Source organism: Meles meles, chromosome 20 (assembly GCF_922984935.1).
Source record: "Meles meles chromosome 20, mMelMel3.1 paternal haplotype, whole genome shotgun sequence".
NCBI classification, from domain to species: Eukaryota; Metazoa; Chordata; class Mammalia; order Carnivora; family Mustelidae; genus Meles; species Meles meles.
The window spans coordinates 59337602-59356529 of record NC_060085.1 but is presented as its reverse complement, the minus strand read 5'-3'; positions in this window follow the sequence as shown (position 1 = coordinate 59356529).

Here is an 18928-nt window from a genome sequence, read left to right as displayed (position 1 = left end):
CCTGTAAGACTCAGAGGCAGGGACTCAAAGGAAATGATGGAGCCAAGTGGGAATCCTGAGTAATAGCATCCAACCATTTGGGAATAGCATGTGCAAAGGCCCTGGGGCAAGGCTGTGCTGTGCACTTTCTGGGACTGACCTGTAAGAGATGAGTGAGGCCTGAGAGGTCCTGGGGCAGGGTGTGTGGACTTTTCCTCTGGGGAAGGTGGGGTCATGGAAGGCATGGATCTGGGTTCAGTCTTAACACATCTCCCTGGGTGCTGTAGGGAGCCAGGGCAGAAGCAGGGAGGCTGTTCTGACAGTCCAGGAGGGAGGGAGTGGGGCAGTTCAGGGTGGTAATTCTAGGAGTGGGGAAGGAGGTCAGAATCTGCATGTTTGCAAGCTAGAGGTGGTAGGATTTCTATAGAGACCATTTGTGGGGCTGAGGGAACCCCACGGATCACAGGCTATACACCCCCATTCATTCACCTATTCGTACATGTGTTTTTCTTTTATTTTTGGCAGGGCGGGCGCCAGGGGGAAACAAAGATGTTCACTGCAGCATTAATCCGAAGAGTAACATTGTATATAAGACATTGGCCTTAAGGATGGGATAAGAAGGAAGCTGTGGCTCACCCGTACAACAGAGGAGGGAGTGGCTCTAAGTTCAGGTCTATGCAATTTCCAATCCATCTGTCCCTCTTTCTCCAGCCAGAAACCCTGCTGAGCCCTGTGGCCCTGAGGCCGCCCCGAGACAGAACAGCCCAGCCCAGCCCACGCTGACAGGGGTGGAGCTGGAGCAGCCCCTGACCAGGCTGGAGGGCGCCTGCTGAGTCAGGACAGCAAGCCCAGTCCTGGAGGACGAGGGAACCAAGGAAAGGCTGCAGCAAGGAGAGGGAGGTGCAACTAGGCTGTGGCAGGCTTGCCAGAGGAGAGGAACGGCAGCTTGGGCATGAGGCTACAGACCTGAGAGTCTGGACCTGGCTGATGTGGACTTGGTCCTGAGGCCTCCTGCAACCTCTGAAAGGTGGAGACACCACCCCCTGGTGGCCACATGCAAGGAACCTGGAGGGACCTGGCTGTGGTTGGGGAAGGGGGGCCCTGGCCTGAGCTAGGGCAGGAGAAAGTCTCCTCTGCCATACACTCCCCCAAAAGGACAGAGTTCCCCATGCCCTGCCACTTAGACCCCCACCAGACCCTATCCCGCCCTTTCCTGATGAACCTGTCCTTGCCCTCTCTTCACTCGGCCCGGGGCCCAGCCTCACTGTGTGACCATGGGCAAGTCCCCTGCCCTCTCAGAGCCTCCAGGAAAGGGCTGGATGCCAGGGTCTGTCAGCCCAAGGACTCCTGATCTTGGGCCAACCACTCCTAAATCCACACTTCTTACAGAGCCCAGCGATACTGGGCCAGGGCCAGTGATGATGGTGCAGTAGAGCAGCCGATTTCAGCATCTTTAAACAAAGCCTCCAGATGGACCCAGTGGCTGGGGAGCGCTGGACAGGCTGCCGCACTAACCCAGCCGGCTGCCATGGGGCCACTCAGGGGACTTTCCGCTAATTGGCTCCCTGGGGAAGAACAGCCACCATCCCCAGCCAACCCATCCATCCATCCATTCATTCATTCGTTGAGAACCTACAGTGTGGATGAGGCAATGAGCTCAGCTCTGGGGACACTGAGGCGGGCGAGATAAGGCACCGCACAGATGGGTTCACACCCCGCTGGGGGAGGCCCACAATGGAGAACAGGAAGAGCCCCAGTACAATATGTGGAAAGAAGAGAGTTAAGCAGGTGCAGTTGAATGTTGGATGGGGGAGGGCGTTGCCTCTCTAAGCTGAGACCTGAATGGCCAGATGGAGCCAGTGTCAGAGTTGGTGTCGAGGGATGGGGCTCTAGGCAGCAGGGACACCAGGTGTAAAAGCCAAAGGACATGCCCCAAGTGAGGGGCCTTCCCAGGACCATCAAGGAGGCCATGTGGCTGAACCAAGTGGGCATGCGTGGGAGCAGAAGGAGAGGAGGTGGGAGATGTCAGCAGGTACGCAGCAGGCAGGAAGAATCTGGACTTCCGGCAGAACGCCCTGGGAGCCGTGAAGGGTCGGTGAGGGCAGAAACCTCCCCAGCAGCTGTGAGCCGCTCCTTCTGCTGCGGTACCATCCATGTACAGCCCTTGCCCCCAAGCCCTTCCACTGGCCCACAATGCCCCCTCCAGGGAGGGATGGTCGTGCCCATTTAGCAGATCAGGAAACTGAGGTTCAGGAAATGGAAGTTACTGAACCAAAGCGATAAGGATCAGAAGCTGAGGTTAGCAGGGACTCCGAGACCTGCCATTCCAGCTGAAGCCAGCCCAGAGAGACACTGCGCTTTCCCTGCTGTTCTTAAAATGTGGATCGGTTGCTAACATTGAAAAATTAGAAAACCTTGGGGCACCTGGGTGGCTCAGTGGGTTAAAGCCTCTGCCTTCGCTCAGGTCATGATCCCAGGGTCCTGGGATCAGGCCCCGCATCGGGCTCTCTGCTCAGCGGGGAGCCTGCTTCCTCCTCTCTCTCTGCCCGCCTCTCTGACTACTTGTGATCTCTCTCTGTCAAATAAATAAATAAAATCTTTTTTAAAAAAATGAAAAGAAAAATTAGAAAACCTCACATAAACTATTTCTTGGCTTTTCCAGTGTCTCTTGAATAGTCAGTCTATGGCAGCATTAAGCCCTAGCCTTACCCGGGGTCGACTGTGGCACTCCCTTCAGGCAAGGGGAGGGGAAACATTCTGGTTTGGCACAGAACCCTTTCCCAACTCTAACACAGCTGGTCTTGTACCTCGAGGTGTCCCCCCTGGTCTGCAGCATCCGAGGTTGACACCCTAGGGGCCTCTCGTTGGCCCACTGGCTGCTCTAAGCCCTTCCCTTGCTCAGCTGATGGGGGTGAATATACCAGAAACCCTCTAAGGGAATTACCACCAGCCCCGCCCCACACTCCCTGATATTCCACAACTAGATCACGTCACTTTCCTGCTCCAGGAGCAGAGACACCCAACCCCAGCATTCAAGAAATGGATTCAGAAGCCCTCAGAGCCAGAGACCATGGATGAAACCATCCCTCCAGGGGGAACTGAGGTCCAGCAGGGCTCAGGGACGCTCAGTCTTCCCAGGAGTCCCTCTGGAGATACGCTGAAAGAAGGGCATTCTACCTAGATTCCTTGGCTCAGAGGCCCAGCCCTGCCTCTCTGTTCAACCATGAGATTTGGGCAACAAGCCTCAGTTTCCCCATCTGTTCTCTGAGGGGTGCATTGGGATGTTCTCCGAGGCCTCTCCTATCTCAAGCACCCATTATCTGAGGAGAGAAGCAGCTTGCTTCTCTGGAATCAAACTCGGCCACTTCCCCTTCTGCCTGTGTGACCTTGGGCCGGTGGCTTAACCTCTTTGAGGCTCAGTTTCTTCATCCATAAAATGAAGATGTAATTTGCGGGATTATGGTGAGATCCCAACAGATGATTTTAAAAAATCACTTTAGGGGCGCCTGGGTGGCTCAGTGGATTGGGCCGCTGCCTTCGGCTCGGGTCGTGATCTCGGGGTCCTGGGATCGAGCCCCGCATTGGGCTCTCTGCTCCGCGGGGAGCCTGCTTCCTCCTCTCTCTCTCCCTGCCTCTCTGCCTACTTGTGATCTCTGTCAAATAAATAAATAAAATCTTAAAAAAAAATTAAAAAAACAGTTTAACACACAGTAAGTGCTCAGTAAATGTGAGCTGCCCTGTCCCTCCCTGCAAAGGTTTAGGTCAAGGTCATGGCCAACGCACCAGCGTCCCAGACTGGCATGGAGGCCATTTTCCAGAGAAGGCCAGGCTCCAGGTGACCTCAGCAGGAGTCTGAACAGCTGAGCAGTGGAGTCCCAGGCTGAGGTCACCCGTCACTTTAATGTTACGGGGTCCCTCCCCTGTGCCAGGCACCCTTGTCCAGCGGAGAACAAGACGCTCCTGGGCTTTGGAGGGGGCTAACATCCTGCGGGCTGTGGCGGAGGAGAATCAAAGGGAGGAGTGGAACAGAAACGCCGGTAGGAATTGGGGCTCCTTCAGAGCCAGTGTTCCGGGCGAACTTATTAGCGAAGACAAGGTAGGAACAAGGGAGGGGCTGCAGGACAGGCATCCCAGGGGGAGGGTCCTGCAAGCACTTGGGCCTGGAGGCAGTCACACCGCCCCGGTCTGGCTGGCAGGGAAAGAAGACGATGTGCTGATGTGCGCGCTGTCAGGAGAGGACGTGCTGGGAGGGTGTCAGCCGGGCGACAGGGCGTTCACGCAGGCCTGCAGGCCTCGAAGCTGCGGTAAAGCAAAGCGCCAAGATTCTATTTTAAGGAGACCGGAGCCCCTGAGGATTGAAGTCGAGCTCAGCGGCGGGCTTTCCCTCTGACACGCAGGCCAGTGGCAGGCTCAATTCCTACCCTAGGAGTCTGGCTCCAAGCCCACAGCTCCCGGCCAGAAAACGAAGCCTGAGGGAGGCCCCCCGCCCCGCGGCGGAGGGAGCAGGGGCTGGGGGTCCACGGTGGGGGACACGAGGTGGGGTCTGGGGCTGGGGCGCGTCTGGGAGGTGCCGGAGGGCCCGGAGCTGGGGTCCAGAGCGGGGGTGGGGAAGCCAGGGGGTGCAGGCGCCGATCTGAGCCAGCGCTCCCCCACGTCCCGAGCCGGGCAGCAGAGCACACGCCGCCCCAGCCACCGAGCGCGCCACCGAAAGGAGCCTGCCGCAGCGCTGGCGCCCCCACTCCCCGCCCCCCGCAGGCTGAGCGCCCGGTGCCGGGTGCCCGGTGCAGCACCGCCCCCTGCTGCCCGCGCCGGGTATCGCACCAAGGCTGCGCCGCGCCCGGGCTGCGCTCGGGCTGCGCGGGTAGGACCGGAGCTGGAGTCCCCGCAGCCAGGGGCTACCGAGGTGCGGGCGCAGAACGCACGGGCGGCAGTACGGGGAGCCGAGCAGGGGAGAAGGCTCATCTTCAAGCCCAGCCCTGGCTGCCCTCCTGTGACCTTGATAGCCCCCAACCCTGGATCTCACTTCGCGGTGGGACATGGCCAAGGTCATGCATTTAGATTGCTGGGCCTGCCAGGGGGGCTGTCCAACAGCGCTGTCCATGCAAGCCAGCATGCGACACGACTTTCTGAGCCTCAGTGTCCTCATCTGTAAAACAAGGGTCATCATTCCCCACCTGGCTTAAAAGCTCGCCTCTCAAACCGTTAAATTTCAGCAGTTAGAACCCAAACTAAATTCCCCAACAATTTCTAGATCATTTTAGTTTAAATCTGCCTTACTGCGGCGCCTGGGTAGCTTAGTCCGTTAAGGGTCTACCTTTGGCTCAGGTCATGATCCCAGGACCCGGGGATAGAGCCCCACATCGGGCTCTCTGCTCAGAGGGGAGCCTGTTTCTCCCTCTCCCCTCTGCTCATGCTGTCTCTCAAATAAATTTTAAAAAATCTTTTTTTAAAAAATCTGCCTTATTCGTGCATTTCCTTTCAGCTCTGGAATGAAGCACAAGTAACTGTTGAACTAGAGGCTCTCCTAACCAAAGATTATGGTTTTCAAATAACAAGACCCTCCAAAAGTCAAGTTTGTAGGTCGGTTAAAGATGTGCGAAGACCTACCTTGGAAGTCAAAAGATAAATGACAGACCAGGAAAGATCTTTGCCACTCCCATCACAAAAGTCTAACACAAGAGTCAGCAAACATTTTGCATAAAAGGCCACACGATAAACATTTTCATCTTCCAGGCCGTAAGATCAAAACTCCTCAATGAGCGTAGTTGGGCTCCAGTAGAATTGCATTTACAAAAAAGAAGGCCTGATGTAGCCCATGGATGGGCCCTAGTTTGTTCTCATTTAGCCAATATATAAAAAGCTCCTAGAAATCAAGAAAAGACAACCCAATAAGAAACGCACAAAGAATATGAATAGACAGTTTAAAGAAAACTCGTGAGTCCCCTACACAGACAACAAATGCCCAACTTCACACATAGAAAAGAAATGGATGAAATTTCATTTCTCCCTTATCCGAATGGCACTTCCATCAGGTGCCAAGACAGTCTGTCAGTGATACCATGGGACACAGGTCCATTCCGGCTGCTGGTGGGAGCTCACAGCGGACACCCTCCCCAGGGGAGGCTCTGTGGTTACCCTCTGACTCAGCAACCCCGCTGGAGGGCATGATCCAGCAGGCATCCCAGTGTCCCCTGTACTGCAGTGAGCTGCTGCTGCCGTGTTTGGAAACAACCCACCCAAGAGCCAGTTACAGAAACCCTGCTTTGGGTGCACAGAGGAGTATCACACAGCTGTTAACGGCAGGGAGGAGGTTCCAAAGCTGATATGGAAAATCTGCATGCGGGCAGACATCAATGGGGAAAGAAGCAAAGTGCAGAACTGTGTATTTAGAGTAAGGCTTTTGTGTAGAACAGGGTATGGGAATAAGAGCCCATTTGTATGTGTTTGCATTTGTGTGAAGAAGCACTGAAGGAGTCCCTAAGAAACCAGTACGAGTGCTTACCTGTCTGGGGAAATGAGTGGTCAGGGGCAGGGAGGAGAAAGAGAATTCTCAGTACAGATCCTTGAAGTTTTTAAACCCTGTAAGCACGTATTTTCTCTTCAGAAACTTAAAATTCTTAAATCAACGACTATGGCTTTGATGAGGAGTGAGGGAAAGAAGCCAGAAGCGTAAATACAGATTTCTCGAGTGTGTATGGGAAAATGTATGTTTCCTTATGTGTAAGTATCTGGAAGGAGGACCCCCTCCCCCTCGAAAAATGCCCACAAAGGTGGCCTCTGGGAGGAGCACGGGGCCAGGGATTGGAGGGAGACTCACCTTTCATTGTCGTTCCTTTTGTAGGGTTGGATTTTCTTTAATTTATTTTTTGTTGCCATATACATGATTTGAAGTTTTCAAATCAAAAGAAAAAAAAAGATGAAAAAGTAGGCAGATGAGAGCCTACGGGCCATTCAAACAACACAGCAGCTCCCCAGGTATGGCGTTTGCCACCTTCTGTTCCAAGTGTTTGCGTGCATTTGCTCCTTTCATGCACTTAGCAATTGCAGAGGAAACTGAGGCCAGAGAGGGGAGCGCCATGCCCCACATCACGCATGGATGGGCACGTGACCCATCAAGCCCATTCCCACCCAGGAAACAGCAAACACCCACGGCGTAGCACTGGAGTTCCCTCTGTAAAGTCCCTCAACTTGTTGCCCACCTTTGTTTGAATACCTCCCCACACAGGAAGCTCACCACTTTACACACAGGGCATTCCATGGCCAAGTGGCTCTGTTAAAAACTCCTCCTCACTCAGCAGGAGTGCCTCCCTGCCCCTGGCTCTGCCCTCTGAGCCACCTGCTGCCTCTGCCAAGGCAGGCCACATGGGCACACACACAGCAGGGCACCTACAGCTGGTCCCGTTCCCTCCGTGGGGCAACATGCACAACACCTTCCCTTCCACACGGTTGCAGTGAACTTCACAGGACCAGGGCCCACACCCAGGAAGCCCCAGCCAGTCTCTCCTGGCTCCTCCTTATTCTGTGCTTTGGCCACACTAGCCTTTGGTCTTGGGCATATTAGCCAGGACTGGGCTTACCTCAGGGCCTTTGCATTTACTCTTGGCTCTATCTGGAAAGCTCTTATCATGACTGTGTCTTCCCATCCTCAGCTTCTAAGCAGGAGTGTGACCTCCTTGGACAGGCCTTCACTGAATACTCTAGTTAACACAGCTCTCATCCATTCTCTTGCCCAGCTTTCCCCTTCACTCTGGAATCATCTCGTTTATGCATAGTTTTGTTTGTAATAGAACATGGAGCCCCAGCAGACGAGGCCCTCGTCTACTTCATTCACTGCTGGGTCCCAGCGCCTAGAACAGTGCCTGACATGTGTTTGACACATGAATGGATGGATGAATGCAGAGGTCTCACTGGCCTGCAGGGACAAGCCAAGAGGGGCTGCATGCCCTCGGGGCTGTAGGTCTAAGTGCCCATCTCTGGAGCCCGCCCTGAGCAGCTCCCCCCAGGCACCATCATCAGTCTCTGCCCTTTCGCCCCTCCTTTCTCTCATCCACTGCACAGGGCAGAGGTGAGGCCAAGAGGCCATCCTCCCAGAGAAATATCAGGGCTCTAAATTCAATTTAAAACAGTTTAATTGCCTAATTGCTCTGCTCTTTGGTGCAGTTTGTTAACAGAAGCAGTTCTGCAGCAGCCAGGCCAGCCTAGCAGAAAATTGGCATTTCAGCCAGAGGGAATTAAAGAGGCAGAGCCCTGAACCGCCACAGATCCCGGCCAACCCACTGCCCCTGCGCCGCCACCCCCGGCCCCACATGAGGCGGTAGGGACGGGCGCGCCAGAACTGAGCCTCTGTCCGTGCAGACGCACGTGCCGGTCTGAGCAGTGTCTGTGTTTAGGAGGAGCAGGTGTTTCTGCCGGCATGTTTGGATCTCTCTGCTGTGTGCTTACCTAAACATGGCTGCGCTTCTCTTTCTTTATGTTTAAGCCATGCTTTCAAATAGGGAACACAAGCAAATGGTGTTTTAATTCAAAGTGTAAGTGCGTCTGCAGCAACAAGAGCCTCCCTTTCCCCCCACTTTGATCCCGGGCCACCAGTTCCCTTCCCCAGACCCGTACTGTTACATTTCATGTGGGTCCTTCTAGAGGTATCTTGCGCTTGTATGTGCCTACGACCGTTTTTCTACGGGTGATCACATACCATAAACATCGTTCTGCCTTTCTCCCCCGCTCGCTGTATCTGGGAGACTGTCTTATCAGAGCAAATCTCCAGCTTCCTCATCTTTGCCATATTGAATGACCGCCCTTGATGCCTTTCATAACTCCCCCTATTGCTGGGCATCACGGTTGTTTCCAGCCCTGCACTTTAGAAGAAACAGTACCCTCTCAGTGTGTACACAGGCCTCATTTCTGCACATAGGGGGGTACGTGGGCTTAGAGCTCATATTCCTGTTCCAAAGCCAGTTGGCTTTCCCACCCACAAAACAACACTGGCATTCTACAGGACTAGGAAAAGTGCCCTAATCCCACGGACTCAGAAACAACTTCGATTATGCTCAGACCCTAGTGCATCCTGATTCTGACTTCAGTTTCACCCAAACAGGTTCGTAGCGTTCAGACTATTTTGCAAGCTCTCCTTTTTTCCCTTCACTCGACAATCAATGAGACTCATCTTCCGTGTAAGCAAACAGCTCTGCTCTGGTCTTGAGGGCTGAAGAGCACGCCACTCTGCGCTCTCCTACTACAGCAGGATTTAACCACGCCCTTATTGGAATCCAGATTGTTGCCAACTTTGTGTTATTACAAGCTGCGCTGCAGAGAAATTCCTTGAAGCTAAATCCTGGCACACACCCTCTACTCTGTCCTTAGGGAAGCTTCCCAGAAACGGAATTTCTAGGTCAGAGAGTGTGTACTTTTGGGGGAGAACTGCACATTTTTTAAAAACACCTGAAACGTATTTGTGCGTGTGTATCCCGTTACGGTTGTGTGTCTGTGGGCTTGCGCCTGTAGTTTCTGGCAGGTACCCAAGCAAATCTGTTGCATGGATTTGCATAAAGAGGGGGTGTGTGCTTTCTCTCCACCCTTAGTCTCTAGGAGTACTCCGTGCTTCCGCCTCCTCTGCCTAATATCTGGGGAAGTACAGGAGTGTCTCCCATGCCTGTACAGGGCCATGCTTGCCCTCTGAACATGGCTGTCAGAGGGTCTGTAGACCGCATTCTGATTCCCAAGCTCCCCCTAGGGTGCCCCCAGTAGCCGGGGTCAGAAGCCCAACCCAGCCTGGCTTTCCATTACAGGAGAGACATCAGACTCATCGGCAGTCCAGGACCTCCAACCCAGGTATGCTGGTGTTAAAAGACATCCGTTCAGAATTGATTCTGGTTGGCTCTGCGCCGGCAGCACTTGGGTCAGCTATCACGCGTGGAGGAGAGCCAGCTTGCCGCCAGCTCCAGGCATCAGCTCCTCACTTATGACCCCAATTCATTCTTTTCCCTGCAGCTCCAGGCACAGCTTGGGATTTCCTCATATGGACCAGCTAAGAGTGCACATCCACTTGAACCGTCACGGCATCCGAGGAACCGTGGGGTCATAGGCCACCTCTGGATCCAGAGGTCGGAGCCAGCTCTCCTGCCCCACCCTGCCCAGCCCGGCTCCTGCAATCCTGCCCCTGCCTGATCGCCCAGCAGCCAACAATGAAGGGGTCAGAACCGATAACTCTCGCCAGTTGCCTCACCACTGGAATAGCTGCAGTCTCAAGGAAGGACTCCAGAAATCCAAAAGGCTTCCAGCCACAGAGGAGGAGAGCAGCTGGGGACCAGAAACAGCTATTCGACATCACAGAAGTCAGTGGAAACAAGGCTTGACTTGCTTGTCTTTGAAAAGCACTAAATGATTCGGCAGAAGGGATGACTGGAAAACAGTGGGCTGTTTCACTGGTCCCCACTGCTGTTCCTGTTTTCCTGCACTGGCCCTCCCAACCTGAATGAAGGGCTGCGGTTTGAAGCTGAGGCTGAAACTTCACCACAGGTGATGCTTCCAACCACAGGTCCTATCAGGCTGGACTTCTGTGATTCAGCAAACTCCTACTCATCCTGCAAAACCCCTCCCAAAGTCACTTCCTCAGGGAAGCCTTCCCTTGTTCCCTCTGGCAAAGTTGGCCCAGAGTAATCTATCTTTGCCCTCTGAGTATCCACCATCCATCAGTCCCCTGGGCTCTGGGTCTGATCTAGGGCTTCTGCCTTCACCAGCCTCATATCTCTTTGTCCCATGAAAGAGGAGTTTGGTGTAAGGTGGATATTTTGATCACCTAAAGCAACAAAAATTGTTTTCACTCATTCATGCATTCATTCATTCAGCCAATATATACTGAACACCTACCAAAGACCAGGCCTGTGCCAGGTGCCCTGACAGATGTCACAATAACCGAATAATGTCATAAATAAGTGCAGCATTACAAAGGATGGTGCGTGAAGGAGAGACAGCATCATACAAGGGCTGAGAACATGGGCTTAGAGCCAGACTGCCTGGGTCTGAATCACACAGCTCCACCACTTACCAGCAGGATGAGCGTGGCCAAGTCACTGAACATCCCTGAGCCTCAGTTTTGACATCTGTAAAATAGGGATACCCACAGTGCCTGCCCTATTCATCCACCGGAAGGATTAAATGGGTCACTGGAGAAAAAAGGCCCGAGAGCCGTGTGTGGACCGTAGCAGAAGCTAATACACACCTGTATAGCAAACCCCTGAGCCTACATACCAGGCACGCCTACCTTCTTTGGAGGGTCAAGGAAAGCTAGCGTTTGAGCAGGAGGCTGGAGGATAGATAGGAATTAACCACCGAGGGAGACCGGAAACATTGCAAGCAGAAGGAGCCTGTATGTGCAAAGGTGCTGACCCGCTGGTGTCCCACGGTGGACGTCCGACCTCTAGCACATCACAGTTCCATCTGAACAAGAAGAAATGGGGGCGCAGGGGGCGTGAGGCAACCTCCATGAGGTGTGTGCTGGAAAGTGGATGGCCCTTCCTTTCTATCCTAAAGTGCGACCAGAGGAATAAGATACAAAGCATTTAAGGAAGATATTCAATATTGGATGTGCACTAAATTTCCGAATAAAACATTTCCAAATATGCAAATGATCTTGAGTTGGCTTCTACAAACATGACTGTTTTCACACCACTATATCAGGTTTCATCTCTGAGATGGCTATATACGGTGCGTCACCAAGAATTTTTTCATTGACCAGCTCTTTCGTGGGTGAGAAAATGCAGGGCCAGGTGGCAGCAAGGGAGGGCTGGGGCGGAGCGCCGCAAGAAGGCTACAGAGCGCCCTCTGGTGGCTGGTGGGCCTGCAAAGCCAAGTTCCTGGGACTGAATCAGAATTGCAGGGAGATGCCAAAATAAGGTTCCAATATCATTCCAGACTAATTTAATCCAGTGGTTGTAAAACAGTGATTTTATAACTATAAAAATTTACAAGTATGAAAATCTACTACCCTCAGTAGCTTTCAGGTTAGTATTGGAAAGCAAAGTTAGAGGGGTCCAGAGTAGGGGTTTCTAGTGGCTGCCGGTAAGACCATTGCAAAGGGCAGAGCCTCTGGGCTCCTTGCTGAGGCCTTTGGGGGTCATGCTGGGGAAGCCGTAGGAGGGCACACGGAGCCACAGACGCAGAGCTGCATTTATGCCTCTGGCCTCAATCTGCAGAGGAAAGATAGCAGGGGCAGGATGGGAATGACAGCACTGTTCTCGAGGCAAAGGGCGACAGTGAAGACCAGGCTGACGCAGGAAGGAGGCAGGTAGACTGAGGCTATCTATTCTGGAAATAAAATGCACAGGACTTGATAATGGATGGGGGGGGAGGCTACAGGGGGATCTTTAAGCCCTGGCTTCCAGAACTGGGTGGGCTGGACTCCCTTTTGGAAGGGTACAGCAGCGCTCTCCTTGGCAGGAAGCCACCTGATGTTGGGGAGGGAGGATGGCATAGGAGGGCACACCCGCCAGTTGCGGGGGGACAGTCCCTGTTTATGCATGTCATCCCTGCGTTGTTATTAATCATGCCCGCTTTCACTCTCAGAGTCTTCTTCTGACCCATAAATAAAAATAAACAAAATAAATATGAATAAGGACTGAATGAACAGTGAGGAGGGATGCTCTTCCTGAGACAAGAGGCCAACCTGTGACTGTGGAGGATTAAAACGGTACAACTGGCAACCGGTTTGGGTACCACTGTTGCTGGCAAGAACCAAAAGAGAGTAAAACTAGCAGGGAAAAGGTAGAGGGAGACAAGGGTATCTAACAGAGGCTCAGAGTACCTCCCCAGAGAGCCGCCTAACTTGCAAAGGGGAAAAGAGCAACTCTGCAGTGAGGAAGCCTGGCTGATGTCTCTGTATTCAAGTAAGGAGAGTCAATGCCAACAAAGAGACCAGAGGACATCGGGAGCCCTGTGACGGGGCGCGGTGGGGAGAACGCAGCATCAGTTCTGTGATATCCCTCCTGAAGACACACCAGTTGGATCTAATCATTAGGAAGCAGTTATTCTATAAAACAGAATAATATTCAAAGACATCCAAGTCATGAACGTCAATGAAAGCCTGAAGAATGTTCCAGATTAAAGGAGACTCAAGGAACAGGAAAACCCGGGGTCCTGAGTGTGGGGTCCTGAACTGGATGCATTTGCCATAAAGGACATTACTGGGACATCTGGCAAATGTGAACAGGGTCTGTGGATCAGACTAGGGTGTCCTCTCAGTATGGCTTTCCAGATTTGGGGGGGGGTGCTCTGAATGGTCTTTCTGAGGGAAATGTGCGAAAATGTCTTCTAGGTGGGGGGCATCATGTTGGCCACTGATCTCAGACTGTCTGTGGGAATCAGAGTTCTTTGTCCTGTCTTCGTATCTTTTCGGTGTGTCTGAAACTGAAGGCAGAGAGTAAAATGACTGACCCCAGGTCCCTCTTAGGGGCAGAGTCTGACTTAATACCAGGTTCTCCAGCTTCTTGCCTCCCACTGCACTCCACTGCCCTTCCCAGCCTGGAAAAGGATTCTCTGCCCAGATGTGCAGTTTCCCAGAGTAGGGATGGAATTGGAGAGGTTGGAGACCCATGACACACGTTTGGCCATCCCCCACGGCCACCTGGCTCGTTGCAGTTCTGTTAGATGTACTGAGAAATTCGAGGGTAGCATTATGGCCGCATGGGCTGTCTTCTGGCGGTCCAGGAGGCAGGGGAATTCAGCACAACCAGGATTTTCCCATCTGCCCCTGAAATCGCTTCATCATCAGCCTCTCAAGCAGTAGATCTTGAGGGGAAGGGAACCAGGGGAAGCGAAGGGGAGGGAGGAGAAAGTCACAGGCTGCCACAGCCCTGATGCCGTTCAAGTTTGCAGGGTCCCTCCTGTGGTCTGTCTCTCAGCAATCTTCAACTTTCGGGTCCCAGGACGCCTTTACACTCTGAAAGATTATCGAGGGCCCCAAAGAGCTTTTGTGGACGGGAATTTTGTCTATCAACATTTACTGTACTGAAAATTTAATTTTAATGAAAATTAAAGCACACATTCCATTGGCTGTCAGAGCAGTGACATTCTCACCTGTCAGGTCTGGAAAATTCCATGGCCCACTTAAGACAAAATGAGAATGAGCAAGGCCGTTAATGCCTTACAGTATTACGAAAACAGCGTTGACCTCGCAAGTCCCCTCAAAGGTCCCAGAAACGCCAAGGGGGGAGAATGCCTGACACGCGCTGCGTTCCTGCTGCAGGGATCACTACAACCACTTGGAGGAAGCGGAAGCCGCATCCACGGTGACCCCCGCAGTTCTGTGCCTGCAGATACAGCCCGGAGAGACTCCCACATGCACCTGGGAGCCAGGAAGTCTGACACGAGAATGTGCGTGACGCATCATCTGCCGTCACCATTTGGAAACAACCCGAATGACAGAACTGACAAGTCGACGACATGCTGTTTGTATAACAGATCGCTGCCCAGTGGCCGGCGGTGTGGAGACACAGAAGTCCCCCAAACAAAACTGATTGAAAAACACACATTGCGGGGTGCCTGGGTGGCTCAGTCATTAAGCTTCTGCCTTCCGCTCAGGTCATGATCCCAGGGTCCTGGGATCGAGCCCCACGTCCGGCTTCCTGCTCAACGGGGAGCCTGCTTCTCCCTCTCCCACTCCCTCTGCTTGTATTCCCTTTCTTGCTGTGTCTCTATCAAATAAATAAATAAAATCTTTAAAGAAAAAAAAAAGAAAAGGAAAACACACATTGCAGGGTACTTGGGTGGCTCAGCCGGTTAAGCATCTGCCTTCTGCTCAGGTCATGATCCCAGAGTCTGGGGATCGTGTCCCACATCAGGCTCCCCACTCCTCAGGGAGCTTGCTTCTCCCTCTGCCCCTTATCCCCCTCCCATGCTCTCACTCACTCTCTCTCTCAAATAAATAAATAAAATCTTTGTTTAAAAAAAAAAAAAAACGAAAACACACATTGAGGAATGAAAGGATTAGGGATCAGTATGAACGCACATGATGAATTTCAAGCTCACAGGATGTTACCGCACGTCGTTCACAAGTACACCTGACTTTGCTGGGTTGATAAACACGAAATTCAAGATTTCAGGATTCAGGGCCATGGTTCCCTACTGTAGGGGCAGGGGAGAGAATTGGGAAGGAAAGTTTACGGTGGGGGGGCGTGATTCTCACTGTATCCATGATGTTTAATTCATAAAAGTTATTTTTAAAGAAGCTAAGTGACCGTGGAGAAGCGTGAGACTGGGACAAGCGGACGGTGTGTTCCACCGCGGTCCCTCCACTGAGTCTTGGCCTTTGTGAGGACGTGTAGTGGAGACGGCCAGCCGCCCTACCTAATACCTGTTTTCCTTCTTTCTTACCAGTTTATCAGCAGCAGCCTATGCCCAGCTCAGAAAAAGAGAGAGAGAGAGAGAGAAAACCCTGCACAGTTGAGCCTCCCTGCTGTGTAGTGGCCATGTCAGTGAACTGGAGCTAAGAAGGTGAAAGTGAGGTTATTCAGTGCCTCTCGTGTGAAAGATCCTCAAATATGAGTGATGACGACTGACAGCACTGGTTTTCTTCACCCCTCACACTCACCCCTTTCTCCCCCTTCCTACCTAGAACTGGATGGGAAGACTGTTGGAGCTGCAGCAGCCCTCTTGTGATCATGAGGCCACCTTGTGGATGGAAGGCAAGACTAAGATGGCACAGCATAAAGATAGGGGGAGGCTGGGCACTGACGATACCACAGAGCCCCACACCAGCCCTCAGCTGCTGCCTCTTGACCTCACGTTTTGTCGGAGATAAAGAATCCCTCTTTATTTAAGCCACTTGGGTCCAGATTATGTCCACTCACAGCAAAGCGACCTCCCACACCTATGGCTCCCCAAGCATGCTGGGAGCAAGCTGTCCCTCACTGCAGATGCAAATGGCAGTCGCCCCAATTCCCTTACTTGCTAATCCCCCTCTGCTCTTTGCCTTTCCATAGCCTAAGTTTCCAGCTTGTTGAGCTGTGTTTTTTTTTTTTTTTTCCTCCTCTTGGTGCCAAATAATGAAATTTCAGTACTTAGCCTTGAAAACTCTGAGCTTTTCTAACTGCTGGTAAAAGACATCTCAGCAAGATAAGAAGCAAAAATTGTTCCTGCTTCCCCTACAGCTGCAAAAACATAGACACTCTTCGGAATCACAAAGCCGGTTCCGATAAGTGGTGGATTGAAACGTTCACCGAAAAAAACCACGTACGTTCTCCTCTTTAGTGTGGAGACCGATGTGAAAATGTAAAGCCCTGTTCTATTTTCTGTCCGTAAGAACTTGTCCTCAGCAGGGTTATTGGCACAAAAGAGCCTTGTAAGACGCCTGGCCTTTGGGCCTGGCTGCCGTGTCCTGGGAAATGTGACCTCAGCCCTCACAGGCTGCAAGGCCCAGTACTGGGGGTAGGGGGTGGTTCCTTATGTGGTCATTTCTTGTCCTGCTGATAATATTTAAATTGGCATCTGTTATGTTCTGGAATTTCTGGGTCAAAATCTAAGAGGATCATTGCCACTTGCATAAAGGAAAAAAAATAATAAAAGCTAAATGTTCTTGGAGTCTTTATTTGAACCAAGACTCTGAGGATCCTTTGTCTCATTTTTTTTAAAGATTTATTGATTTGAGAGATAGAGAGACAGAGAGAGCAAGCAGAGGGAGAGGGAGACAAGCAGACTGCCCACTGAGAGGGGAGCCCAATGCAGGGCTTGATCCCAGGACCCTGAGATCACGACCTGAGCCGAAATCAAGAGTCAAATGCTTAACGGAGTAAGCCACTCAGGAGCCTCTCTCTCGTCTCATTCAAATCAACACTGATCTACCAGTCTTTGTTCATGTGTTCCCCTGTCCAGAATGTCCACCTGCTCTGCTCTCCCTTCATTTCACTAATATCAGCTCACCCCTCAAGCTAGCCCAGAGTCTTCCTCTTAGAAGGACCCTGCCCCCAGCAGAACTGGGGCCTCCTTCTCCATTCCTACAGCCCCCCAGTGTCTTCCAAATAACTCCCTCCCTCACTCACATCAGCCAGGACTCCTCTAGTTACAAGGGATAAGAACCCAATTCAAACTAGCTTGAGCAAAGAAGGAGTTGCATTAGCTCTGGTGCTAGGAAACCCTGACCAAGCTGCACTCAGGCACAGCTGCATCCAGGCGCTTGCAGGATGATTTGTTCCTGTGCTTTGGTCTCCGTCTAGCCTCTGCAGTGGCCTGGGGTGGATTCATCCTCAGAGAGGTTCTAGCAAGGGAGTGACGGCAGCTCCGGGACCACAGTCCACTAACTCAGCCAACCCAGCAGAAAGAGACTGCATGTTCTTAAAGGCCAGAAGCAGCTCTGTGATTCTGATTGGCCCTTCTCCACATGTCACAAGCATCTCTGAGCCAATCACTGCAGCTTCTCATGGGCTAGGTCAGCACCTGTGCCTACCATGGGCAGGGGAGGGAGCCTTGATGGTATGGGAAGGCTAGTCCTGGAAAGGGTGAGTGGGTGGTTTTCATCAGGACACTGAGCTGGCACAGAAGCCCACCGTAACGTGAGCTTGTAATTCATTTTCATGTGTCCCCTCTGTGTCCAGACGGCTGAACATAGAAGCCTGGCACATGGTAGGTGCTCAGTAAAGGTTTGCGGGATAACATGATGGAAAGTACTAGATGCATCCTGGACAAGTCACCTCAATGCCACAGCCTCAGAGTCTCTCAGCTATTTCAAAGCCCCTCGTGTTGAGAGGCCACTCCGGAGACGCAAAGAACTGATGTAGGCCAGGGGGACATGGGGAACGGGCAGGGGGAATGTCCCTATCTCGGATTTATTTTTTTTTTTGAGAAGGTAAAAATCTGGGTGTGTGTGTGCTATCTAGTACTTAAGTTCTGACAGCTAATTAGAAAACCACTTTTCAAACATCGTGCACACCCATGGGCCACCTGTTTATGAGGACAAAGAGTCGGTATTTGAAATGCACACAACAGGGAAGAATAGGAAGCTTCTGGAAGGCCACCTTCATAGGGGCTGTTCCCATGCATGAGAGTGCTGTCACCCCACGCTGGTCTGGGAGTTTCCAGGACCAACCCCGGGGGAGCAGGCCCACCACGTGAGGGTTTGCGCTGGGCCAGTCCCACGGCCTAGGGCAGACCCTGGCCCACTGGGAAGGCTGCCTCCAATTTTCCACCTCGAATAAGACGCATCTTCCCCAGAATGCCATTCGGCCCTGGCCAAGTGGAACTGATTTTGCATCCCAGAGCCTCCCGGAGCTCCTAACGAGATCTTGACTGGAGCCCGGCTTTAAACATTCTTCACAGCGGGTGATTGGGTCTTGATTTGCTGGATGCGTTCGGCTGAGTCACTGTCCCCAAACAATATGAGAAATAAAATGCTGGCCACGCTCGGATGGCCAGCAGATACCTCCTGATCCGCAGGGCCAATTATTCGGGCCGCTCCCCGCAAGCAGGCCCGGTGCCCCCACCTCCAAGAAAGTCCTGCTTGGAAACAGAAGGTGGACAGCCCCTGAGACAGAGAAGCTGTTTAGTGCCAGGCCCTGCGCAGGAATGGGAGGTGGACATGGTTGGTGTTATGTTACAGGTGGGGAAACTGAGGCATGGAGAGCAAGGAGCCCTGTCAGGGTCACATGAGAGGGAAAGGCAGACCTGGGCCAAGGTCACCTGTGAGGGAGAGGCAGACCTGGGTCTAGGAACCGGGTTGTCTGCTTGATGTTCAAATGGTGTGCATTCCGGACGCAGCTCTGCCATAAGCACCCCAGGGGGCTCTTGCTCCCCTCGAGGGCAATCCAATGGGGATTTCTCTGTACCCTTAGACTGTCGGTGGAGTGGCTGCAGGTTCCTCACCTGGATCCAACAGCCCCAGTGACCAGGCTCAGAGCCCTTTCTACGTGGGTGTTTCTGTGAGTCTCAGTAGGGGAGTCCAGTGGTCAGTGACCTGTGCTCACAT